The sequence below is a fragment of the Ursus arctos genome, unplaced genomic scaffold, assembly GCF_023065955.2.
Source record: "Ursus arctos isolate Adak ecotype North America unplaced genomic scaffold, UrsArc2.0 scaffold_22, whole genome shotgun sequence".
Taxonomy (NCBI): Eukaryota; Metazoa; Chordata; class Mammalia; order Carnivora; family Ursidae; genus Ursus; species Ursus arctos.
The window spans coordinates 20,688,624-20,715,787 of record NW_026622897.1 but is presented as its reverse complement, the minus strand read 5'-3'; the positions used below and the strand labels follow the sequence as shown (position 1 = coordinate 20,715,787).

The window sequence follows — 27,164 nt, the reverse complement described above, 5'->3', positions numbered from 1 at the left end:
GGCTGGCTGGCGGCCAGGGGTGGTGTTCTGGCTCCTGCACCAGCCAGAAGGGGTGGCAGGAAGGCCGTGCTAATCCCCTGGAGAAGACTTCTTGGCTCGCAGAGAGGAGTGGCTGCCTGCACGCTGCCCCTACCCCAGGGCCACGGAACACCATACCCCAGTCTTTCAGGCAGGCTTGCAGCCTCGGTGTTCTGCGCACACCCCCAGGGGGCTTGGGCTGGGAGCCCAGCTGGCTCTATGGGGGAGGGAAGGAAGACTGGCTTCTTCCTTTTCAGGTGAAGGCTCTTTTATAATCTCTAGCTTATCCTGTTCCTCTCAAAAACCCTGAGGAATGATGAAGAAAGAGGGTAGGTGGGCGCTCTGTTCCCCTCCAAGCTCTAGAATCCTCTGGCTCCCCTTAGCCCTTGGACTTCCCCAGCGACATTCGGAGACGCTGCTAAGTCCTTCCGCTCCTCCTTATGCCGTCACCCTGCCACCCACCTCTGCCCCCAACACACACAAACACAGACACAGAATCAGCCTTCTGTCCCTGAGGCTGCCTGTTCCACTGGTGCCACATAGAAACAGACGAAGCGCTGGAAAAATTGCCCCAGGGCCAAAGAGAATCAATATGGAAAAAGCAGGGAGAGAGTGAAACCAGATACAGAAGAGGCGGCCAGCTGGGGAGGTGGTATTGCGCCCAGCAGACCTCCTGCTGTCCTCCCAGGGAACCAGGGGCAGGGCAGGGGGGGAGCCTCGGTCTGCCTTTCTCCTTGCTCGCTCGGCTGGCCTGCCATCTTCGAGGAGCTGCCAGGCCCCTGCTCCTTCAGGGGTCCTGCCCTAGCCCTCTATCCAGGAAAGAGGAATCCTCCTCCATAAGCCAAGCCCTCCCCAGGCTTGGCTGTTACTGGGTGAGCTGGACACCAAGGGCCCAGCTATTCTTGCTTTCGCTTTCCTGTCACTCCATCCACATCCCTCCCAGCATGGTACCAAAGCAAGGCTTTGAATTTGGGGTGTGAGCGGCCTGGATTTCATTCTTCCCAACAGCAAAGAGGCCGCAGTTTTGCTCTCAGTTTGAAAGATCTCTACATTCCCAAGGGAGCTGGTACCATCCACCTCGTTTGACCCTAGAGGGTCATTTAAGCGCCCCTTCCAGGCCTGGCTCAGCGCTCTCCATGCAGGAGGGACTGGCGCTATGGCACTGAACAGGAGCAAGGGTCAGCAGAGAGAACTGCCCCTTGGTCCCCCCAGGCCACAGTTAAGTGCTGGCCTTCCCAAGGGGGATGCTCCGAACCAAGCAAGGCCCACCGTGTCCAGATGGACCCTTCCCAAACCGGTTCTATCACGGATCATTTCCCAGAAAGTTTCCAAGATGGGAAATCACAGCCCAAGCCGGTTGTTTAGATCGGAAAATCTGGGTGTAATGTCTTTAGAGAAACCAGGAAGTCTCCTCACATGAACCTTGCCTGCAACCTCTCCCTGCTCCCTTGGCCTGTCCACTCCTCTGCCTGAGTCATGACAGCAACCGGCCACATGAACGCGGAGCTTCATGAGGGGCTGAGCGCTCCCTTGCGCGCCAGGACATTTGCTCCTCCTAAGGACCTTCGAGATAAGTTATTGTTAGCTCCACCCAGCAGAAGCGCGAACTCGGGCCCAGGGAAGTCGTGGGGCCTGCCTGAGATTGTGCAAGCGGTGAGCAGCAGGACCTGACTGGAAGTCTTGGGGTCTTACTGCGGGATCCTTTCTGTCAGCGTCCCAGAGACACTGGGGCGGGGGGAGTTGGCTGGAAGGGACGGACTTGGTTGGCTTCCAGCTGGGCCTCTTGTGGTGGCCTCGGGAGCAGGGGGAGCTGGTGAGGGGCTCTCTGAGAGGCACCTCCCCTTCTTCTGTCCCCAGATCTGCCTCCTGTGGGTCTGCCAAGAATGGGGGCTCCCCTGCTTCTCCACGTCTTCCCCCAGATATCCTGGCCCTTGCATTGGGGGTGAGGGCAGGGGTGGCCCCATGGAAGCGCCAGCGTTCTCAGGGCGCTCCTCTGTTGCCTCATGTGCCCCATTTCAGCTTTGGCGTCACCGCTCAACCTGAACCCTGTTGGGCGGCTCCTTGCGCGTGCAAAGAAAGGACCCTCTCCTCGGCCCTCAGACTTCCCACGTGACCTACGACAGGCATTCAGACTCTTCTGGGCCTTTGCGTTCTGGAGCAGAAGGCTATGGGAACCCAAACCTGGACTCAGGAAGGCAGAAGTGAGGTGAGACGCGTGACATGTACCCTGTTTTCCTGAGCAGAAGTCTCTCCCAGGCCCATCGGTTCCCCAGGGCAGTTAGCTGTTCCCTTCACCCGATGACCTTGGAACCCCCTCCTCCAGGCCTCTCAGGGAAGGTGATTGCAAAAGCCAAGTTTATCCCGAGTACGGCAATGAGTACACTGGGGGGTGGGAGGAGGGAGGAGGTTTTATACAAAACACATGTTATTGCCACTATTTTAGTTATCTTGGATATTTCCTGCATGTTTGTCACCATGGTAACTGACTCAGCACGAAACCTTGTTTGCTGGGCCCTGGGGTCCAGCATCACGGCCATGTGGTGTCAATTTGGACCTCTTGGTGCTTTTCTGTCTCTCTGTCTGTCTCCCCCAGCTCCTGTCTGTCTTTTCATCTTTGTCTCTGTCTGTCCTCAGCCTGTCTCTGGGCCTGTCCATTTTTTCCTTCCCAGAAATAGCTGTTCCTGCGTCCCTGCTCTGCCCACCCCAGGCCCTGCCTCAGCACCTCCTGGGCAGTCCTTGACTAAGGATGTTCCAGAATGGACGGGGAGGCTGCATCCCACAGGAAAGGCAGGAGGCTGGCCTCGGGTGGAGAAAGGGCTCAGCCAGCCCCGGGCTGTTGGTTTGGAATAGATCTGCACTACCTACCTGCCGAAGGCCCCGCGGGAAAGGGGGGCTTGGGTCTGGGAAACATCGGTTAGTGGGATGTGGGCTTCTGATCCCGACTTTCCCTGTGTGGGGGCGTGTGGCATCCCCACCTCTCTGAGCCTTCATTCCCTAGACTTTCGGGGGAACAGATAGGTATAGAATGGCAGGAGACGGGAAGGAGAGCTGAAAGTCATGTGAGAGAAGCAAGAATAAGGTGAGGGTCCCCTAAGAAGGGAGAGGCTTGGCAGCTAAAGGGCTGTGAGCCCTCTAGGCTCTCTGGTCTCCCCAGAGGCTCTCCCTATTCCTGGGTGGGGACAGAGCCACGGCAGACAGCAGTGTCCCTCCGTGGGGACAGCAGGCAACAGAGAGGGTGTTGACAAGGACAGTGTGTGAGGAAGCTGGGCCAGCAGTCTGGAAAAGGCCATGTGAGCAGACAGAATGTAAACAGGCTCGTTCACGGGAGGTGAAGGCGTCGCCTGGCCCCCTCTCCACCCAGGTCCCGTTCCCTTCGTGCCCAGGAAGCCAGGCCTGGACACCTCTTGCCAGCCTCTCTCTACCACGTTTCCTGCATCCACACCCCTTTGGAACTGCTTTTCCAGATCCCCTTCCCAACCTCCACATTTGTCCTTGGCTGTTCCTTATCATGTGGGATCCCCACTCCCTGAGCCAAGTGGGCCTGGAGGTTGTAACAGACCCAGATCTCCAGGCAGGGCTGGCAGCCCCACAGGACTGCTGGGAGGAGAGGGGACTAGAGAAGGGAGAGGCTGGGCTAGGCAGCCGTGGGGCTCTGAGAACAGTCTCCTGTTGCCCCGAGGCGGTACCCACAGGGTGTGGCAAGTCAGCCTTCTTTGGGGCTGTGTCATGCCAAGGAGGTTCAGGCTTATGGATGGGGGGGAGCAGCAGGAACACAGTGAGAAAGGGCAACAGCAGCGTGGTTTGAGGGGTCAGCCAATTGGATGCAGGGGCCATAGGGGCTTTGGGGTGACACAGGGGCTAGGGCCCGATCCCAGGAAAAGGGACTGCCAAGAATTAGGAGGTGTGTTGGGGCTCCAGTCATATGGAAAGGGATTCAGGATGACCTCCAGTCCCAGTGGGGAATTGGAAAGCCAAATGGGAAACTGAGGCAGGACCAAGTGGGCAGAGATTCAGGGGAGACTGTGGGTTGGCAGGCCTAAGAGAGCCCGGTATGGCGAAGAGCATGAATTATGGAACCAGACAGACACGGTTAATGTCCAGCTCCACTCCTCAGCCTTGGGCACATTAGAGAACTCTCCGAACCTGGGTTCTCACCTGTAAAATGGAGAAAACCCTGATTTTGCAGCTTCTCGTAAGGAATAACTAAGATGTTCTCTGGAAAGTTCCCTGAACAGTGTCTGAGATGGCAGGGGGGTGCTTCATAGTGTTCTCCCTTCCCTGGAAAGAGAGGACAATTCCATACCCTCCCCGTAAAACTAATAAGCTTCTTGTTTTTGTCAGGGTTGGTTCTAACCCTGTCTGGCTCTACAAGGGCAAGGAGCGGTGCCGTTGGCTAAGAGGAGACTTTAGGATTGCAAGCCTCGAGGGGCGACAAGGGGGTGGGATTGACTGTCTCCCCCTGGGAGCACAAGAAGGCAGCTGTGAGAGGCATTCAGGGGGGTCCCTACCAGTGTCCTGGAAACCAAGTCACAGGGTCCAAATCCACCCACTTCCTTAGCGGGGCTGTGCAAGCCTGGCTGAGGAGGGCTCCGTGGATGACAAGCAAAGGGGAGTCCCCTCTCCCGAAGCTGTAGAAAACGCCAACACCAGCCGACAGGCAACCCGAGTTAGAGTCAAGAGTCCCAGAGAACCAGGGGACCTGGTGATGGGGGTGGGGGAGGTAAACATGTGACATGGGCAGCAGGAGCCAGGGTGTGAAGCCAGGAGTGGGGACCGAGTGACACGTGCATGGGACTGATAGCTGGGACGGGCAGGGAGTCCTGGGCAGGCATCGGCAGGCCTCGCTGTGGGAACTGGTAGCATCCCACTTGGGCCTCTGGCACTGGGTGTGGGACAGCCAGTGTGCCAGGCTGGGCACACCCACGCAGGGCCATTCCTGCCTCTGGGACACCCGTCTTTCCGGGGCTAAGGGTCCTGCCAGCACCTCCAGCTCTGCCGAAAGCCCAAGGCAGCAGACTTCACTGCTCACATCGCCCTGCTACCTGGCGTGGGTCCGCAGCCCTCTGCAGGCCTGTTCTCCTGCTGGACCAGTGAGTCCGGGGGAGAGAGAAGCGAGTTGTGAAGAGGGTTCTGGTGCTTCCCAAGGAGGGGGTGGGCCCAGGAGACAGGGCACAGAAGTCCAAAGAAGGGCGGTGAGGCGCGAGGCCCAGCAGGGTTCCAGCTCACCCCACAGCGTTGCTGAAGGGTTGCAGGCCCGAGGAAGGGGCTTTCCAGCCCTTTCTGTCCTCAGTCCTCCCCATGGACACCACATCCCAAGACTCAGCTGTCCCCTCCCAATGACTCAGGCTTTGGCTGCCCTCCTGCCCACGCCCAAGGCTGGGTCCAATGCCCCATAACAGGAAGGGCTGCGGTGTGAGGGTGCAGGGGTGGGGGACGGCTCCAGCATCGCGCTGTCAAGGGCCCTGGTGTGCAAAGAAGGGCCGAGGCAAAGAGGGCCTCTGCCCCTTCCTGGCCGTGTCACCCTGCGCGACCTCAGAATTGGGAGTTTGCGCTGGGGTGGGGATCTGTCCTGCTCCCCCTGCGCTGAGCCCAGCAGCCTGGTTCCTTCTCATTAGCAAAGCGCACGACATCACCACCATGGAGGGAATGTGTGTTTTTGTTCTATTTGCTGGCACAGGTAGATAGCACTAGGGATGTGCAGGCTGAGCCAGAGACAGGGCCCGAGGGACTGGGGCGGGGGGTGGGGCACTGTGGCTATATGGGGCCACGCCATTTGGAGGCCACAGGAAACCACGGTCCCTGCTAGAGCCCAAAGGCAACTAAGCAAAAATATGGGGGGCCAGGGGGAGGGAAAGGAGGAACCGGTGACGCGGATTGTAGTTACTGTAATGTATTATATTATAATCACTGAGGGACTGTGATTATACTTATTGGTCATAATTGTTGTTCGTAACAAAAACTAGCACTCATTTACTGAGGACCAGCCTGTGCTGGGGGTTCTTACTTCTATATGACGTCTCCTTCTCTCGGAAACTCTCTTCTGAAAAGCTTTAGTAATGGATCTCATTTTCACAGCCACGAGGCATTAGAGCTGGCACCCGGACCCCAGTTAGCTGGTATCCTGACATCTTGTCCGTTGTGCCCCATTGCTCCTACCGGGCTCAAGCCTTCTCTTCCAAGGACACAGTCTGGCAAGCCTATGGGCACCTTCTCGGAATAATGTTTTTAAAAAACAAAACAAAACAAAACATTAGGGGTACCTGGGTGGCTCAGTGGGTTGAACGTCCAGCTCTTGGTTTCAGCTCAGGCCGCGATCTTGGGGGTCATGGGATCGAGCGCTGCATCACGCTCCACGCTCCATGTGGAGTCTGCTTGGGATTCTCCCCCCTCCCTCTGCCCCTCTCCCTGCTAGCACCCTCTCTCTCTCTCGCTTTCTCTTGCAAATAAATAAAATCTTTTTAAAATATACATTAGATTTACAAAGGAAATGAATTATATCAAAATACAGTGTCCAAACATTAGAAATATGTGATATGGCAATGTTTGTGTTTCTTTATTAACACATTAAATAACAATATTTAATAACGATCATAATTTCAAAAATAGTGATGAATGCAAATAATATTTTGTGATATCAGCAAAAACTGCTCTGTGATTTCTATCAGTAACAAAGTCCCAGGTACCGATAATACCTATATTCTTAATTGAAGGAAGTATTAAGTATCAGAGGACGGTGAAAATAAGTGTGTGATTTTTCTTCCCATCAAGGTTCCCAGACCCCTAGAATTTTATCTGTGGATGCTCCAGGGGTCTAGACTCCAGGTTAAGAACCCTTGCTTTGGAGGAAAACTGTTACAACCTGTGTGCACGGTGCTGGGCAGGTCCCCTAGGAACCTTCTCTTTTGCTTTGGTGGAAGAGGGTGTGCAGACCATTTCTGGCCCCCGGGCCTCTGTGCCAGCTGGGGAAATCTCACTTGGCTCCATGGCCCAGCTCTGAACTGGTCTGTCCTGGTGACCTTGCTGGGATTTAGCAAATAAAAATACAAAAGGCCCACCTAAATTTGATTTACAGAAAGAAGTGTTTTTTATTTTATTTTTAAGTAGGCTCCACACCCAGCATGGAGTCTAATGCAGGTCTTGAACTCACCACCCGAGACGAAGACCTACGCTGAGATCAAGAGTTGAACGCAATATTTGGGTATACTTATATTATTTATTTTTCTATTGTTATATAACAAATTACCACAAAGGTAGTCACTTAGCAAAAACACATCAGCTCACAGTTCTGGGGGTCAGAAGTTGGCACAGCCTGGCTCATCCTGGTCCTCTGCCCAGAGTCTCACAGGCTGAAATCAAGGTGCTCTTTTCTGGAGGCTGTGGGATGAATCCACCTCCCAGTTCAGTTGGGTTGTTGACTGAATTCAGTTCCTCATGGTTACAGGACTGAAGTCCCTGCTGCCTTGCTGGCTGTCAGCCAGGGGGTGCCCTCAGCTCCCACAGAACATCCACATTCCTCGCCGTGTGTCCCCTGCCCTTTGCAAGCCAGCAAGGATAGGAAACCCTTCTCTGCTTCAAATCTCTGACTTCCCTCCTGCCACCACCTGAAGGACGCACTTCACTTTGGAGGGGCTCCTGGTGATTACATTACACTCATCGCGATCCTCTCTCTTCTGCCACACAACATAGCACAGTCAGGCCAGCAGCGGCGAGAGACGAAAGTCAGGTGCCGTCTTAAGCTCGGCCTACCACACTGACGCTAACGCTCTTATCTGTTGTTTCTCTGCAGTCACAGCTGTCTGGGGGTCCCGGTGCTACTGGCAGCCTAGTGGGGTTGTACCTGCCGCCGACGTGGCCTCATGACCGGGGTCAACGCTTCTCTCTTCTCAAACTCTGTTTCCTCTCAGAGAGCATAACTCGTTCAAATCCACATGTGTGAATTGGGCGCCAGCCGCCGTGCACCCAGCAGGGACCAGAGCCTTTCTCTGCCTTGCCAGGTCTCAAGTGTAAAGGTGGGGACTGACAGAGGCATCAGCCCGAGCTGGTAAGTAAGAGGCTGGTTGAGAAAAGTGCCACGGGGCATTGGTGGGGGAGACAGATAACTAGCGTACCTTGGCGAATGGCAGAGCAAGAGAGATTTTGCTCTTAGGATGAAGAGGGACTGGGGGAGGTTGGCTAAGCTCGGGATGAGCTGTAATTTCAACAGCACTTTGAGGACTTGGAGAGGCAAACAGCGGGAGGGCATTTTGGGCAGAGGGGACAGCACAAGCAAAGCCGGGGGAGGAAGGGACCCAGGGCACAATGAGGTGGCCCGTGCCACTGGAGGACAGGTGGCTGGGGGCCAGGGAGAAGGAGGAACATAGTCCAAGAGGGAGGCAGGAGTCAGACTGGAAGCTTGGAAGTCTCCATCGGCAGGTGCGGGCAAGGGTCTGCAAGCTGCAGAGTGCCCAGCTGGGAACACAGCTGCCCCAGAAATGCCGCTGTCCCCTTGGCTCTGGCGGGAAGTAGGGCTGTGACAGGGCGGTTGGGAGGCAGCCTCATATAAGTGGACAGAATACTGACCTGGGAGCAGGGAGTCCTGGGGCTGGCTTTGCCAATTATTCATGGATAGACCCTGGGCCACACTGGGAACATCAAGGAATAGCAAGGAGCCAGTGCGATTTGAGCAGAGTAGGTAAGGGGTGGAGTGTGTGTGTGTGTGTGTGTGTGTGTGTGTGTGTGATGACATAGGGCCTTGTAGGTCATCAGAGATGTTGGCTTGTACCCTGAGTAAGAAGGGAAGACAACAGGAGTTTCTGAGCAGAGTGCAGACATGATCCGAGTATTAAATGGTAACCAGAGCTGCTCTGAAGGGGCAGGGTGGGCCTTGTGCCACCAGGCGGTGTGTGGACTACAGGAGCACTACGTTATAAGGTCTCTAGCCACAAGGAATGTACACTCCACTGGGAAGACGTAACAAGGAGCAGTGGTAGGAACCAGGGCTTCAAGACACAAGAACCCGCGGTTGAGTCGGCTCAACACCACTTCCCAGCCTAGAAAGTTCCTGAGGTCTCAGTTACGTCAACAGTAACCTGATAATGACCATCCCTGCCTGATGGGGTTATTGCGAAGACTGGCTCACCCTCAAGTGCCTGACACACAAAAAGACAGTAGCTGATGTGATTGTCTAAATAATGGTACCAGGCAGCGTTCAGCTCCTCATCGAGGAGCACAGATAATAGTGGCCAATGGTATTGGAGGCTGTGAACTCCTCAAGGTAGGGGAGATAGGCTAGCCTCCAAAGGTGCTAGGAATCAGGAGGAGGAAGGACGATGTGCCCCAGCAAAAGCCCAGAGGCAGGAATAAGCACAGCGTGGTCTCCACCAAGATATACAAGGTGGAGCCCAGAGCAGCTGGGGAGAGGGGAAGGCATGGGCAGGTGCCAGATTAGGCTGGTGGGAAGGCTGGATTCAGAAAAGCTTGAACATGAATTCTCTAATTGGAGGAGATTGGGAGTGGGAGAGAGACTAGTCTAGGGTGGGGGGAAGGGAGGAGCCGGACAGACCTACAGCCTGGCTCAGCCTTTCCCCATGGTGGGGCCAGAGGGGGTTGGGATGGGGGTGGGCCCTTGGCAGGTGTTCTGATGCCCAGGATTGCCACATAGGAGGAGGTGGACCAGTCTTTCCTGAAACCGGATCTTTCAGGCAGCTGTCTCCTTAGCCTGAGGGCCCATGGGGGGGGGACAGGGGACGGATGGACCATTCCTTCCCAAAGCGTCATTTCCACCAGCTTCCCACCAGGGCCTACTCTCTGAGAGAACGGGAGCTGGCTTAGAGGAGGTGGGGGGAATGGCAGGGGCCCAACCAAATCCCAGGAGAGCCCTCAAGGGAAAGTGAGAGGGTACCACCTCCATTGAGTACAGCCCCCGACTTTCTATCTTCCAGCCTCAAGGTGTGGCTGAGAGGAGAAAGCCTCAGACCCTGCATTTGGGTCTGTGAGCCTCTAAAGAGCTCAGGGCTGGTGATTCCCAACCCGGACACACCAAGAACCAAGTGTCTCTTAAGTTAGGAATGGAGGTTGGAGAGCTAGTGTTTACTTAAAAAGCTCATAGAAATCATATATTTTCTGCAATAAGGCTAACTGACTCCTGCCCATCCTTCAGATGTCAACCTAAATATCACCCCTCTGGGAAGCTTCCCTTGGCTTTTTTTTTTCTTCCAGATTTTAATTTTAACTAATCTCTACGCCCAGCATGGGGCTCCAACTCATAACCCCAAGATCGAGAGTTGCACACCCCACTGACTGAGCCAGCCAGGCGCCCCCTTGACATTTTGTAGAAGTCAGGCTCCCAGCAGGAAAAATGGCTCATTTAAACCCAGGAGTTGGGGAGAGTTTAAGACGGATATTTGACAAAGCCATTGGCAGGATTAAGGGACACTAGCTAGGGGTGATGAGACAGGTAGTGATAGCATCCCTAGGCCTAACGGGACAAAGGAAGGGGGCGGTTCCTGGAACCCTGAAAGCCCTGTAGCCATAAGAAGGGGCTGCCTGCCAGGCCCTGTGGCCTTTAGTAGAGGATCCAGCCTCAGCCCACCAATGCTGGCTGACCCCAGAGGGAGCTGACTCGCCCTCCGAGGGCCCGGGGCCTCGCCCTGGTGAAACTCAATGGGAGCTCAAGGGCAGGGTGATCCAGGCGTAGAATAGATCTTGTGCGACAACAGGAGAATATCCTGCACGCTTCCTGCGTTAGTCTGTTCTAGGTTCCGTAGCAAAATACTGTAGACCGGGTCGCTCGGTCCATAGGAATTCACTGCTCACAGTTCCAGAGGCTGAAGTCCAAGATCAAGGTGTCAGCCAATTGAGTTCCTGGCGGGGGCTCTCCTCCTGGCTTGGGGACTGCCACTGCGTCCTCACAGTGCACGTGCGTGCAGAGAGGGAGAGGGGCTGTAGTGTCTCTTCTTATAAGGGCACTAATCCCATCGTGACATGACCTCATCTGACCCCATTACCTCCCAAAGGCCCACCTCCAATTCCATCACACTGGGGGTGAGGGCTTCAACATACGCCCTTGGGGGCCACAACATCAGTCCATAGCACCTCCCGAGGCTGCATTCCGTGTCTCCTGAATCTCCCACCCCCCCTCGTGCTTACCCAGAGCGTGTTATCATACTCTACTGGAGTGGCTGTGTGCTTACCTGCCCCTCCTACAGGATTTCAGTCTTCTCCAGGGCAGAGGCTGTCGTGTGTTCACATGTACTCAATAAGGTTCATCGGGAAGATGAATAAAAAGGTGGCTCAGACTAATGAAAACATCACATTTCCTCGCTTTGGCTGGGATTAAATCATCTCAATGTGGCAACAGCAATTATCTGCCGTAATCAGAAGCCTGGATTACCCGCTAATGTAGGCCCTTGATTAGTAAAACATGAGGGAAAAGTTACGTAGTAATTTAATGAACTCAATTTGTTTCATGGACAAAAACCCTTCAAAACAATCCGTGGGGGTGAGAGTGAGAATAGGAGTCCTTGGTGCTGAAAATCTTCGAAAATACTCCATCAGTCGTGATGGGTGGGTGTTCTAAGTGTGTTCACGATTGTTGTATAACTCAGACCAGGCCAATGGCTGATCCTCCAGGCCAACTAGCCCCCATTACAAATGGCGTTGTGGAGGCTGTCTGCCTCCCTCTGCCTCCACTGTCCCTCTGAAGTCCAAGCCACTTCTATAGCTCTTAAACCATTGCCCATATCAAGAAGGAGTGATGTCTTCCCATTCCCTTCTTTTCCCAGGCCTCCTTACCAGAAGAACCCCAGCTTGGATATCTCACCTGCCTGGTTTGAATCCTGGCTCTGCCACTTACCTGCTGTGTGTCTTTGGATGACTTACTTAACTTCTCTGGGCCTCGATTTCCCCATTTGTAAAACTAGGATAACTGTGCAGATGGATTAAAATGTATTGTACGTCCAGCCTGGACATCTGCTCCAGCAGCCTGATAGATCCTGTCACTTCCATTCCTGGCCACCCCTTCTCCTTTCTTTTCTCTGCCCGCTCGCACTGGGGTATACCGTTCCCCCGCTCAAAACCTCACACTGGCTCCGTATTTCACTTGGAATATGATCTAGGCTTCTTAGGCCCACCCCTCTGGCAGCTGCTCTTCTGATCTGGGCCAGGACTATATTCCTCCCCCTTGTCCCCTGTCATATTTCAGAGCTCAGCATAAAGGTCATTTACTCAGCCCTCCCAGGGCCCCAGCACCCCCCGTTATGTTCTCATGATGGCCTAGACTTTTCCATCACAGCGCTCATTGCAAGTAGGTGAGACTCACCGCGACTCCATGCAGAATGGATCAGGGCCTCTCTGTCCATCCCACGGGGGGCTTCGTGAGAGCGGGGACCTTGACTGCTTTCTCCGCTGCTGGACCCCCAGTGACCCGTGCAGCCTCTCCAAGAGGTATTTGTTGAATGAATAACAAAGCAGAAGGGCTTTCCTGGAATGCCAGCAAGTGTGTTGGCTGGACAAAGGCTGACATACGAAACTATTCAGAACAACACAGGATAATTTGTGCAGAACTGTCTCCAGAGAGCTTGACCCTCACGCCTGGGGCTTGAGGAATTCAGAGTAAGGAGGAAAGGGTGTTAACTATCTCATGAAAACCGGGCTTAAGGGCACCTGGGTGGCTCAGTCGGTGAAGGGTCTGCCTTCAGCTCGGATCATGATCCCAGGGTCGAGGGATCAACTTCTGCACCGGGCTCCCTGTTTGGCAGGGAGTCTGCTTCTTCCTCTACTCCACGCCCCTGCTCATGCTCTCTCTCTCTCTCTCAAATAAATAACTAAGTAAAATCTAAAAAAAGAAAAGAAAACCAGACTTAAGGCCTCTCACTCCAGGGGGGAGCAAGTTGGGCAGGAAGTCATGTTTGCCAGGCACCTACTGCATGCCAGAAACCTCTCACACAGTATCTTTTTAAATCTTCATGGTTATCCTCGTTCTACAAGCGAGGAAACTGAGGCCCCGATGAGTTAAGTCGGTCCCCCAAAGTCATAGAGCAAACAAGTGGCACGATCAGGATTGTAGCCAGGCAGGCGAGGCGTCAAAACTTGTGTTCCTGTGAGGAGGCCTGGAAAGAGGGGGCAGGTAAGATGGCGCCCACAGGCCAAGTGGGCAGCGGTTTAAACGGGGCTATGACAGAAAAGTATTTTACCTATGAAAATGGGGTTTTTCTGAGACTGGGCCCAGGTCTCAAATGCCACGTGGTTTCATGTCATGTGGGTTCGGAGGGGTCCAACAACCAACGGGGCAGTGGGGCCCACCCCGGAGCAGCTGCAGGCCCTTGGAGATGGCCCGAAATTGGACAAGCCCTGGAATGAGGGTCTGGGCACCGCTCCAAGCATCTGCCCTTAGAAGGGGCAGCAGAGCTGTAGTTGGAGAGAGCTTCCTTCCCCAGTGAAGAGCCCCTGCAGTGTGTCCCCAGGGTACAGGTAAGGAGCTAGGTGGTGTGCGGTGCGTGGTGGGGAGGGGGCGGTACAGGACGGGGGTCATTCCTGCCAGGCTGACCTCAGCTGGGTAATGTGATCAGCCTGTCATGGTTCTGAGCCCTGATTTGGGAAGAACAAAGGGGCCAGGCCCCTCTGAGTCCTCTAGCCCAGGAATGCAGCTGGGGCCAGGCCGTGACCAATCGGGAATGCAGGTTGGGAGCGCAGCGAATGCAGTTTGTACAGCGAGGCTTTCATGCATTGATGGGAGCCCGGCTCACAAAGCCAGTCTGACATGCCCCTGCGCTTCCAGCTTTGATATCCCAGCCCTGCCTTGGGGGAGCCGCGCATCCCCAAGCTGTCTGCCCTGCTGTGGCCCTTGAGGTGGTGTTGGGGTGGGGAGTGGAGGGTCCAAATCCACACACCTCCCCCACCCCAACCCTAGCAGTGTTCCCAGCATCTTCTTGTCCATCTCTCTCCATCTCAGAAGTCTGAGAGATAGGCAGGGGGGAGAAGGGAGCTCCCGTTGAGCCCCCTGTCTGCTCCTTAAGGCTGGGGTGACATGAATGCATAGACAGACAGATGTCCCATGGGAGAGGCTACCAGCCTCAGGCAGACACTGCTCGGAACTGGGCATGGAAACCTCTAGAGGCCACCCCCTCCAGGGAGATGAATAACGTCGGGGTTGGGGGCTCTGAATCCTGGGTTGGAGGCTGAATGCTTTCTGCATTCCAAAGTTCTTCACCTCCCCTCCCGGGCCCTTCATCTCTTCCCACTGGCTGGTTCTATCAGTGTGGGGTCCTCTGGGCCAGCCCGTCTCTGCATCCCAATTATCCACAGTCCCCTCCCCTCCGGCCTCTCTGCGATCCCTGCACTTTCTCTCATCCTAGCCATGCTTTACTGTTTACAGCGCACAGTAATTCACAATAAATTGTTTGACCCTTAGGAGAGCCCTGTGACGTAGGTAGTCTTGTCCTCATTTTATGCAAGAAGGGAAGAAGGAAGGGAGGAGGTGGAGGCTTTTGGAAGGAAGAAGTGGATATTACATGGATATTACAGGTGCGTGGATGACGGCAGAGTAGAGATGGAGAGGATGTCAGGGAGCCAGGTCCCCATGACGTGGGGACCAGGAGTGTGGGAAACTTTCTATCCCCACCCCTGGAGCACAGCAGGTATTCAATAAATGTTTGTTAACTAGTCAACTACGTCCAGTGTTCTCCTGCTTTTCTCTCCCCTGCCTTCTGTTTGTATCATGGAAAGACCTGGAAAGCCACACGGCGATATAGATCACTGATGATCGCTTTCGAATGGAGCTTCTCAGAGAAGTTAGAGCTTATGTTATGGACATAGTCTCAGTGATACTGCAGAATCTACAGTGAGAAGAGCCAGGAAGAGGACAGAGGAGAGGACTTTCCCAGAGAGATCCTTCATCTTCCAAGGGTTCAGAAGCACCCAGCCAGGGTTCATAGGAAGGAGGTTTGGATGAAATGGAAATCAAGCTTGAGGAGCCCTGGCGTCCCCTCCATAATCACTCTCCCAGAGTCGTAGAATGTAGAACAGAGGGACCTCAGAAATGACGTAGACATTTGGTTAGGAAGAAAGAAAGTCTCCCTTATCGCTGCTGTTCTGTGGGTTGACTCAGGCTCTCTGGCGGCTCCTGGGTTTTTGCCATCCCCGTTCCCTAAGCAGAAAGAAAATAGGGCTCCCCTGTCCTGCATCCCATCTGAGAGATTCTGGGCAGAGATTCTGCCTGGTTCAGTTTGAGGGGTGCTCACCACTCTAGGACTGATCGTGGTGGCCCTGGAAACAAGGTGACACAGTGCATATTCAGACTAGAGGTTAAAGGGTGCCGAAGAAGGGAACTGTTCCCCAAGACCGAGGAGCTTCACAGACATTGCCGCTGTGAGAATCATGGGCTGGGCAATCACCCAAGCAGAGTCTAACTGCAAAGCAATTCATTACAGCATTGCTTGTAATAATGAAATTTTAGAAACAACCTATGTATTTATTAATAGGGAAGCAGGTGAACGAATTCTAAGACCTCTTATGAAATCCTATGCAGCTGTTAAAAGATTGAAGTAGAACTATACATCTCTAGACAGAAAATATTCATAATATATTAAGTTTAAAAAATGCATGTTCCAGAAAGTCTGTATAGTATTACCTCATTTATGTAAAACAAAGCAAAACAAAGCTCTATGTATTTATATATTTATATATTTAAAATTCGCTTTTAAAAATTTCAGAGACTATACGCCAAACTGTTAATAGGTTGGCCCCTACGTACTGACATATTGGGGAAAAAGTTTACCAAAGCCATATACTGCTTTTGTGTTAAAAAAATGAATATAAATGGGGCGCTTGGGTGACTCAGTCGGTTAAGCGTCTGCTTTCGGCTCAGGTCATGATCTCGGGGTCCTGGGATCCAGACCCTCATTGGACTCCCTGTTCAAGAGGGAGTCTGCTTCTCCCTCTGCCCCTCCCTTCCCACTCGTGCTCTCTCTGTCTCAAATAAAAAATTAAATAAAATCTTTAAAAATAAAAATAAATGAATATAAATGGAACGGAAAAGGTCCAGGAATACACAGTACAAAGAAACTTAATGACCGATATGAGATCACACACAGGAAAGTAAGCGGTATTTAGAATCCTGATCTTTCAATCCCCCAGGAGATGGACTTTCTTTAAGTATCTGTCAGCCTAGCTGCAGGGACAGGAAAGTAGTGGGGATCCAAGGGAATCCAGGCCAGATGCCGTCCACGAGGAAGCAGTAAAAGCCTGAAGCAGAGGAATGGAGTGGCGTTCATTCTTTCTGCATCTTGCTGATGCTGAGAACCGGCCCCCCATGCCCTACTCCGCAAGAGTGTGCTGGCGAGTGACACATACATCGGAGGGCCAGGAATGGGTTAAGCCAGAGCCTTTCTGGAAAGAGCTGGCTCTCCGGGGACATGAAAGGAACTCCATGACTCCTTGTGGTGATGAGAAATGAAGAGGCCCAGGTCCGACTCAATTAGAGTCTTCATCTGAAATGTAAACCAGGTTCCTGACCGAATGCCCCCTTTCCCTCGTCCTGGTCCTGGAGTCCCAGAGGACGGCAAAGAGAACAATCCAGCCTTTGGAGCAGCTGCTTTGTGGAGGCCACAGCTGTCTGCTCCGGGAGGGCCCTGCCCCACGTGGGGAGCACTGGCAGTTCAACCCCTGCTCTTCCTTGCTCCTGGGTTCCGCTGACTCCTCTCAGTAGCCAGATCGTGCCTGGGCTAACTCCCGCCAGCTCCAGAGCCTCCACCCAACATCTTAGGGTCGGGCAGAGATTTGGGGACTCTGAGAGGCATCAGATGCTCAGGTAATTGTGGGACTAGAAGCCCCTTGCGCTAATCCCAAATGCCTGAGATTCCTGCCCCCCAACCCGCTGCCATGTTTTTACAATTCAGGGTGCTCAGATTACAACATCCATCCAGCCTAGTGTGGTCTTGTTTCCATTGCCTCTGCACTATTCCATTTCTTCTGGGTACTTCTGAGTCTCCTCATCATAAGCTTCCCTCCTAATCACCCCCAGGATCTTATCTCTTTATCCAGTCTCACTTGCTCTGAAATCAGATGTGAGGGTAATTCCAGTTCCAGCATTTTCCCGCTGGGGAGGGTCCTTCTGTTCCCTCCATCCTAGTGTGTTTTTTCTGAATGTTTGCTATTTGCTGGACGCCGTGCCGAGAGCTTTACACATGTTGCATAACCCACACAATAACCCTGCAAGGCAGGTGAGTTCTATTTAGTAGCTACATTTTACAGATGTGGACACTGAGGCAGAGAGAAGTTAGCTGTATAGCTCTTGGAGGTGAAGCCAAAATTAGAAAGCCACCAAGCTTTCACAGTGACCCCATCTAGTGTATGGTTAATATCCACATGCTTAAAATAGTATCTGATAGATCATAAAAGCTCAACAATTGTTATTATTGATTGTCTGGGGGGACTGTTTCTTGGCAGGTGAACAGTGGAGTTCACATTCCAACACTGGCTTGAACTTCTAGTTAAACATAACAGATTAAACATACTCTTTGGGGCGCTTGGGTGGCTCATTCAGTTAGGCGCCTGCCTTCGGCTCAGGTCAAGGTCCTGGGGTCCTGGGATCGAGCCCTGTGTCGGACTCTCTGCTCTTCAAGGAGCCTGCTTCTCCCTCTCCCTGCCCCCACTTGTGCTCTCTTGCTATCTCTCTCCCTCTGTCAAATAAATAAATAAAATCTTAAAAAAAAAAAAACCTATTCTTTAACTTCATTCCTCCTGAAACACCATTAAAACGAAAACTAGGGGCACCTGAGTGGCTCAGTAGGTTAAGTGTCTGCCTTCAGCTCAGGTCATGATCCCAGGGTCTTAGGTCCGAGTCCTGTATTGGGTTCCCTGCTGAGTGGGGAGTCTGCTTCTTCCCCGGTCCCTCCCCCCACTTGTGCACACGCTCGCTCTCTCTCTCTCTCAAATAAATAAGATCTCTTTAAAAAGACAAAAATTAAAGGAAACTAAAAAAAAGAAAAAAGCATAAACTCACAAAAACATGGCAAAAGAGACAATAGCAACAAAGTTCTGGAGGCTAGAAAGCTTATGTAGTATATACGGTACTAGTAAGTGGAACCCATCTAAGCAGGTCTGGGAAAGTTAAGTCCCAACTCAGACACAACACCCCACGTTATATCTCTGAACCCCCAGAGACTCAGAAAATAGTGATACAACATGCTTCTAGAAGGGGAAGGACAAAGTGAGCAGTGACAAGAAGATTGGTTCAAGGGCACGTGGCTGTCTCAGTTGGTAGATCACGTGACTCCTGATCTCAGAGTTCTAAGTTCGAGACCCACGTTGGATGTAGAGATTACTTAAAAATATGAATAAAAAAATCTTAAAAAAAAAAAAAGAGATTCGTTGAAAGTTTGCTTGAAATAGGTAAGCCCCAGATCTTTCCCCATACTCCTTGCTCCCATCCTTAGCAAAGATTAGACCTCTCTGGAGGAAAGGTCTGCTTCTGTAGAGGAGATAAAACATAGTTTCTTTTTCTCTCTCTCTTTTTTTTTTAAGATTTTATTTATTTATTTGGCAGAGAGAGAGAGAGAGCAGACAAGTGAGCACAAGCAAGGGGAGAAGTAGACAGAGGGAGAAGAAAGCTCCCTGCAGAGCACGAAGCCCGATGCAGGATTCGATTCCAGGACCCTGGGATCATGACCTGAGCCCAAGGCAGATGCTTAACCGACTGAGCCACCCACGTGTCCCAAAACAGATCGTTTCTAGGCTGAGGGATATCATGCACAGAGGTACACGAAAACAGGGGAATTAAGTGCAAGTTTACACATTGAATGCTGAGACCACCAGCCTTCTTCCGCCGAATGGTGAAAGCCAGGTGTATACTCTCCAAGCAGGAGACCAGATAAAGTTTCTCAAAGGACATCGAGAGTTTCCCAAGGGAGGGGCGCCTGGGTGGCTCAGTTGGTTAAGCATCTGCCTTCTGCTCAGGTCGTGATCCCAGGGTCTTGTGGTTGAGCCCCACGTTGGGCTCCCTGCTCAGTGGGGAGCCTGCTTCTGCCTCTCCTGCTCTCCCCGCTTGTGCTCTCTCTCTCTGTGTCAAATAATGAATGAAATCTTAAAAAAAAAAAAAGAGAGAGAGAGAGAGAGAGATTCCCAAGGGAATGGCCCAGCCAGCTCACCTACAGTGAAATCTGCAATGACAAGCCTTCCCGTGCACTGCTAAGCACCATCATCCAGCTTTTCGGGGCTCTGTCCTAAGCGGTCAGCCAAGAAGCACTAGATATTTGAAGAGAGCTTCTAACATGAAAAGCAAAGGCTCAAACCAATAAAAGACAAAAAAAAAAAAAAAACTTAGAAAAACAGAGAATAAGCAGGGAAAAGGAGAACCTCATATAATTAGAAAGAGGTGATATTGCATCTAAAAGACAAGAATGAATGCTATTTTTTTTTAAAAAAGGGAATTCTCAGGGAGCAAAAAAAGTGCTCTTGGAAATTCAAGGTGATAGAAAATGTTCTAAATCAATAGATGATTGAAAAATTAGTAGAGGAAATTACTCAGGAAGTAGAGGGAAAAGTTAGGAGAGAATAAAGGAAGAAAATTGGAAGACGCATTGACGATAACTAATATTCGAATCACAGAATCCCACAAACAGAGAATACAGAAGATGGAGGTTAAAAATAATCAAAAGTAGAGTTCATGAACCCTAACCCTAGTCTTAATGGTCTGTTTCCAGATTAAGAGAGCCCACTGAATGTTCAGAACAACCAATAAAGAAAACATAGAAAGGTACGTCATCATGAGATTTCCGCATAGGAGGGACCAAGAAAACATCTTCCAGGTTCCAGAGAGATTAAAGAGGCTTCATACGAAGGAATCAGGCCAGCAGAAGGCTTCCTGGCAACAATAACCCTGGAAGCGAGAAGACAGTGGAGAAGACAACTACTCCCAACCTAGAACGTTCTGCTCATCTAAACTCTCAATCAAGGTTGAGCGTAGAATGAAGGCATTTTCAGTTACGTCTCCAAACTTTGCCTGCCATGCACTCTGTCTCGGGAAGCTGCTGAGAAATATACGCTCCACCAGAAACTGAGGAGTGAACCAAGAAGGAAGACACGGCACCCAGGAAAAAGGGGGTCCTGTACAAGAGGGAAGGCCAGCCCCAGTTAGCTCGTGAAAGGAGGTCCCAAGGCGACAGCTTTGCAAGCAAGCCTGCGGAGCACCCTGTCCGGCCTGGCCGAGCCAGCAGCTCCCGGAACGGTCTCTCTGAGAAGATGAGGTGACAGAACACTTGAAGAGTGTCAGCGTTTGAGATGATCGAGACGCAATCATTTAATCTGGGGAGAGTCGGGGACTAAATGAGTGACAAATACGTGGAAAACCGAACCAATAAACAAACAAAATCAAAATGATTTTTAACCCCAGGAGAAAAATTTTACAGAAAGAGGAAAATAATCATCATATACTTAAGGCGTGGCTGAGCACTGGGCGTTCTGTGCGACTAATGGATTGTTGAGCACGACATCAAAAACTAATGATGGCCTATATGCTGGCTAACTGAACATAAAAAAAAAAGACTTGGCTATGAATAGTACTTCTATATTCATGATAAGATAAATATTGAAAGTTGATCTAACCCAAATCATGATCTAATTAGACTGGGGAAATGGCAGGCTGAACGGGGCAGGAACCATGTGTGTGGTGGGTATGTACTGGGGGCCTCGAGACTTGGTGACAGAGAGTGAAATCCTCCTTTTCCACAATAAGGAATTAAACAATGTCTAAATTAAGGAAATTTAAGAAATACCTAATGTTGGAAAATGTAGAAGTAGGACTATATGCTTGCTATTTAGCATTCTGAAGGTAAAGAATCTGTTTTAAAGAGTTGAAGAGGTTAGTTCTGAAAAGCAGGAGTTGGCAGGAGTAGGGGCCCTGTTGTATTTCTTACCAAGGCTTGCAGAACTCTCAACTCTCATCATTTTTTTTTTTAGACTTATTTATTTATTTGAGAGAGAGAGAGGGAGCATGAGCAGGGGGAGGGGCAAAAGGAGAGGGAGAGAAAGAATCCTCAAGTAGATTCCCCGTTGGGCACAGAGCCTAACACGGAGCTCTACCTCATGACCCTGAGATCATGACCTGAGTGGAAATCAAGAGTCAGATTCTTAACCAACTGAGCCACCCAGGTGCCCTGAGAGAGAATCTCAAGCAGACTCCCCGCTGAACATGGAGCCTGACACAGGCCTGATCAAGATCACGACCTGAGCTGAAATCGAGAGTTGGACATTCGATCAACTGAGCCACCCGAGCGCCCCAAACTCTCAGTATCTTTAAACTATGTGCAAGAGAAAGTTTGATTAGACAAAAACCCTGGTAAAAGACAGAAAAGGAGAAGCAGGAGGTAGAGGAAAAGAAGAGAGAGCCCAGAAGAGTCTGGTAAAGACTGGGCTCTGCTGTATTTTGGGCGAATTATTTCCATTACCTAATTTCTCTGATTTCCTCTTCCAAAAAGGAGGATAATAGTACTGAACACACAGTGTTTTTTCTTGTTTCTGATAGATAGTAACTATCATTATTGGAACCACCAAAGGATTCACCCTAGTTTTCTCATCTGGATCATGGAGGTAACCACCTGCCTCATTTAAGGGTTGAGAGATTAAATGAAGTAACAAAGTTAAACCTCAAATTCATTTGGAACTAGGCAAAATATGACTTCAGTACTTCCAACATAGCGCCTAGGGATGCGTCTAGAGAGTTTCCTCGATGCAGTTCTCTGTGTGAAATGTTTTGCATGGGAATGCCTCCCATCTTAATGGGCCGAATGTTCTTCATTACCAGAACAGCTGTATGTTCCTGGGGAAACAAACAACGGCCATCATACTGCATGAGAGCGATCACCTCCGGGCAGCGTGGAAGACCAGAAAGACCGGAGGAAACATTCTCCCTGTCTCTGTGCACAGCATTGATTCATACCTTGTCCACTTCCTTGACGATGATGTAGCAAGAGTAACTCAGGATTTAAGGACAGAAAGTCTGGCTTCAGATCTCTACTTCGCTCACTGGAGAGTCATTTCCTGAGATCCTGCTTCCTCACTGTAAATTGAAACCGCTAATAAGAGTATTGACCTTATTATATGCTTATCATGACACTTAAATGAGATTTATATGTGTGTGTATGTGTATAATGTGTACACGTATGTAATACAATGTGTGTGTGTGTGTGTGTGTGTACCCTTTATATGGCAAATTACTGTTTTCAAATAAAAAACAAATCCAGACTAGTAAGGAGAGACTTTTACTCAGAAAAGACTATTGCAGGTTTGGGGGAGGGGATAGCATTTTGCAATAGGGACAACACTATTGATTATAAAGTCTGCGGGCATCTCAGGAGTTCAGCAAAAAGGGATTTTCTTCTACAGAGAGGAGTAAACAAGGCCAGAAAGAAGGAGGTGTAAGAAAGTGGGCATAAGGGACAGTAGTTCAGAGACTGTCCCCCCACAACCACCCCGGGCCAGCCTATTCTCAGGACAGGACGGTTGTAGGCCAGTGGAAGGTGGGCCAAAAAGTTCAGGGTCCTGGAGATAGGCAGAAGCGTAACCGAAGTTTGATTAACGAAATTTGTTCTGGGTGACCGGTGGGTACAAGCAGTTCAGATCATTATTTATAAGGCAAAGGGAGACAATTTTGAGGGTCTCTGTCCCATCTTGTTGTAGGTAAACAGGGAGGACATCATTGAGTGTATGGGGAAGGGTGGTTCTTTGCGGTTAGCCATTTTCTGGAATGGGAAAGTTGGGGGGGATCTCTCAACCTTCACCGTTTTCCAGGATTACAGGGCTCAGGCAGACTTTGACATTGTCACTATCCAAATGCTGTGTTCTACTACTACCAGGAGTCGTAATGAAAGTATTAGTAGTATAGGGGCGCCTGGGTGGCACAGCGGTTAAGCGTCTGCCTTCGGCTCAGGGCGTGATCCCGGTGTTACGGGATCGAGCCCCACATCAGGCTCCTCCGCTATGAGCCTGCTTCTTCCTCTCCCACTCCCCCTGCTTGTGTTCCCTCTCTCGCTGGCTGTCTCTATCTCTGTCGAATAAATAAATAAAATCTTAAAAAAAAAAAAAAGAAAGTATTAGTAGTATAAAATAAGGCTTACAATCAAAGTAAAGAAACCAAAAACCATACAGGGAGGAAGAGGAAAAACAAAGCCTTATATTAAGTTTAGTTCTAGGCTTCCTGGCAACTAAACAGACATGAAAGCACCGATTATCATTGATAAAAAGCAAAGAAAAATAGAAAAACTCTTTTCTGGTGCTAAATTCAAAGCAGTTTGTCCTTTCCAAAGCGTCACAAGGATTCTGAATGGACGACATACGGAACGGTACCTTCAACTAGAGTTTTGCAAAAGAGGCAGAATTCTTATGATAATGTCTTAGGATAATCTTCGAAAAAAATTAACATCAAAGCATTAAAACACTGTTTAATGAAGGCATTTCTCTGGGAACTACAGAGTCTCGAAATGAAGTCTAGAAATATCATCGGCTGGTGAGGAAAACCACACTTTTATCAGAAATAGGACCAGCAGTCTCGTGCCTCATCTCTAGTCCTCCTGGCAGCCTGCATGGAAGGTGTTACTATTCTCCTTTTACAAGTGAGAACACAGAAAGGGTAACCGATTTTGCCAAGGTCACACAGCCAGAAGGTTGTGGAATCCACATACGTCTCATTCCCTTTCCCTGGAACCAGGCCATATGAAAGGATACTTGGATTAGGTTTAGAGTATGAGGGACAAGCCCATCTTCAAATGTCAATGGTCTCAGGCAGGCTGGGCAGAGGAAGCGGATGGCAGGGGGCTCAAGGTTCGACTCCCACCTGAGTGTCCAGGGCTCAGGTTCTGTCTTCTGATCGGAGGAAGACCGTACACGTTCTTCTTTGCTTTCATCTTAGTCAACTTTTTTTTGGAGGGGGTGGGTGGGCAGCCTTTGAGGAATTGGAATATCCTTTCTGTTATGGACATGCAATAAAATAAACTGTATTTACTAAGATTGTGCACACTATCTTCTTAGCAAATGGTACTTTTGTGTTTCCCAGGCCAATATTTTATGTGGGAAACCACTGGGGTTCTCAAGCCACTCCCTGTTGATCACTGATTTTCTCTCTATGGTTGTGAACGAATCTGGCAAAACCATGATCAGATTGAGGTTTTTACTAGCCGTTCATTGCCCAGACTCAGTGGACAGGAAATGGACCACATAAGAACAATATAGATCCCTAGTTGTTGGTGTTCAGATCAAACCTGCATTTTGATGCCACCATGAGAATCCAAGTCCACAGGACTCATTTCCTGGCAGAGCAAATAACAATCTAGAACATTCTAAACTGGAACACCATTCTGATGCCTTTCCTTTTTCTTTTATTCTCCTTTGTCCTGCTCCAAGTTTTAAATTTTAAAAAATGCATACCCTGCTGCATTTGGGTTAGCATTATCTACAGACGGATATTCCTGCTTCAGAAAGAGGAAGATAAGGGACCTCTACATGAAGATATGATACGCCTTCTGTTGGATGTGATCCGGGAGTGTTCTCAGGGGGTTATCCTGGCATCTCACCATGCTCGGAAAGCGTGACTTAACGATGTTCTAAAACACAAGTACTATTTTTGGCAGATAACGTCGTCCACAGCTGAATTGGCTCACACAGCACAATCCCGTAGACCAGGTCCACCAACCCAGCAGTTTAAGAGTGCGTTTACAATTCATTTTCCTCCTAGAGCCATCAAACCACGGCTCTAAGCTAGATACTCTAAGGGGGCATTTTTGGGATTTTTCTGTGGCTGGGTAGACTAGTTGACTGGCAACGTTCCCTCCGGGCATTGTCAAGGCCCAAGCAATTTCACTGGTTCTTTATGGCCAGGCTTTTCAAATGGAGTTCATTTGTCCTGAGGGAAATACACAACAGGCCACAGGGATCGATAAAGCCGCAGGATAAATATGGTTCATTTTTCTAAGAATATTCTTTTTATTGAAGACTTTTAGCGAAAAGTGTCGTGCAACAGTTAAGTAATTCATCAGAGTGTACTATAGAGTATAAACGTATTTGCATGAAATTGTAAGAGAAAATGTGAAACTTGAAAGGAATTAATTTCATGCTAATGACAAGCTAATCAGCTGCCTGGCTCAGACTCCTCAGGAGGCACAGAAGCTTCTCAATATTGGAGAGCAGAGGATCCTGGAAAACAGTCATTTAAAGTGACTCCACTTAGGGGCTCCTGGGGGGTTCAGTCGGTGAAGCCTCTGACTCTCGATCTCAGCTCAGGTCTTGATCTCAGGGTCATGAGCTCAAGCCCCACATTGGGCTCCACTTAAAAGCAAATAGAGTCCACTTAAAAAGGGACCAAGCATTTCACAGTAAATAGTAGGGAGAAAAAGTATACATTAGAACTTTATGTTGAAATTAAACCAAAAATACAAAAAATAAGTTCATTTGACCCCACGTCTAACAACATTGAAGTTATAATTGCCACCCATGCAGTATTTCTCTAAAAAACAAAGGACGACTTACGTCTCGGGAAGGTTTTCGGATGCCAGGATCTGCGAGCCTGCAGCAGGATATGTCGCCTCTCTTTCCCTTTTGACTTTCACAGCATGACCATAGAGTAGGTTACGTTTACAAAAATGTTCCAAAGGTCCATCCATGTTCTCAAGGGAGTTAAATTCTTGTTACTCAAAAATTCTCGTTCAGAGCACCTAGCCACTCAAGAATTTTGCCGATTTTCTCTGCAATCATTAGCGATCTCTCGTTTTAAAGGGGCTTTGTGCGTGGTTTCCGTAGTTTACCTGATCCTGCTTCGCGGACTTCGTGAAATCCTGCACTGCGCATGCGTTTTGCCATCGTCCTTGCGTTGTTTTGTTGGGCATACACCGCCTCTAACACTCAGCCCACCAGGCAGAGCCTGAGAGGGGAAGATGCTATGCTAGGTTGGGTGTGTGGGAGGGTGCGGTAGAGAGATAAGCGCTGGGGTCAAGCAGGAGGCCAATTTTATAAGTGGTCTATTCACTAGCGAATATTTTCACAGCTCGATGACATTTTTCTTCCCTACACAGCCTTAGAACCTACAGGGACTCCAGTACAGAGGCTTTTGCAATGAAAGATGCTTTGGGAAAGCTGGAAAAGCACGTTATAGTGTAGAACGTTGGGAAATTAACTGACCACTTGTTCATGGTCTATGACAAAATGGGATCGGTTTCTTAGAAAAACTCTGTCTTTGCTTGCAGGTCCCCCTTCAACCTTCCTCCTCGCAGAGCTGGAACAGCCCTCCATACAGGTGGGAGTCCTGGTAGATACCTTCAAAACAAGATCAAAGAGATTCCTTGATCTGCTGGTTTCCACGCATACGGATCTATTCTCATTCATCAACAAAGAACATCAGCATTCCAGGGTCTCTTTATGGAATATAATATTAAACCATCTGGCATTTGGCGGTCACCCGAGGGGACATTCATGACAGCTTCTCTGAAGAACATAGAATTTACCCATTTCTCCAAAATTCAAAATGTCTATCTTTTTTTTTTTTTTAAGATTTTATTTATTTATTTAACAGAGAGAGAGACAGCCAACGAGCGAGGGAACACAAGCAGGGGGAGTGGGAGAGGAAGAAACAGGCTCCTAGCGGAGGAGCCCGCTGTGGGGCTCAATCCCATAACGCCAGGATCACGCCCTGAGCTGAAGGCAGACGCTTAACCGACTGAGCCACCCAGGCACCCCAAAATGTCTATCTTTTTGAAGCAAGGGGCCTAGTTCTGGTCTCACCTGTATCTACCATTGCAATTTGAGACATGTCTAAGCAAATTTGGCAAACTAGTGCACCGAGTCCTTGAGAAGTCTATTTGCGTGAAGGATCAAGGAGCCTTCCAGGAAACAATCCCAAGGGAAAAGAGAGGGGAACGGGTTTGATCCAGTGACAAACTGTGGTGTTGAGAGGTGCCCGAGTGGCTCAGTTGGTTGGGCATCTGACTTCAGCTCAGGTCATGAAGTCGGGGTCCTGGGATTGAGCTCCACATTTGGTTCAGTAGGGAGTCTGCTTCTCCCTCTGCCCCAGCCCTGCTCCTGCTCTTGCTCTCTTAACTAAATAAATAAAATCTTACAAAAAACAAACAAACAAACAAACTTGGTGTTGAAGGGGAAGAGAGAATATTTCTGAATATAACTTGCTG

General features: G+C 50.1%; 1 long non-coding RNA gene across 4 annotated transcripts; it reads left to right on the top strand.

The window, feature by feature from the left end:
* Positions 1-1,421: 1,421 nt before the first annotated feature.
* On the top strand, positions 1,422-23,038 carry LOC113259890 (uncharacterized). Of its 4 annotated transcripts, none has more exons than XR_008960972.1 (5): positions 1,422-1,671; positions 2,038-2,224; positions 7,123-7,216; positions 7,805-8,059; positions 11,781-13,475. It is a non-coding gene; the product is annotated as an uncharacterized LOC113259890 (long non-coding RNA). The 4 variants fall into 4 exon arrangements; XR_007189638.2 differs by having other exon boundaries at positions 7,120-7,216; XR_008960973.1 differs by lacking the exons at positions 7,123-7,216; positions 11,781-13,475 and adding an exon at positions 21,797-23,038 and having other exon boundaries at positions 1,425-1,671.
* Positions 23,039-27,164: the final 4,126 nt, after the last annotated feature.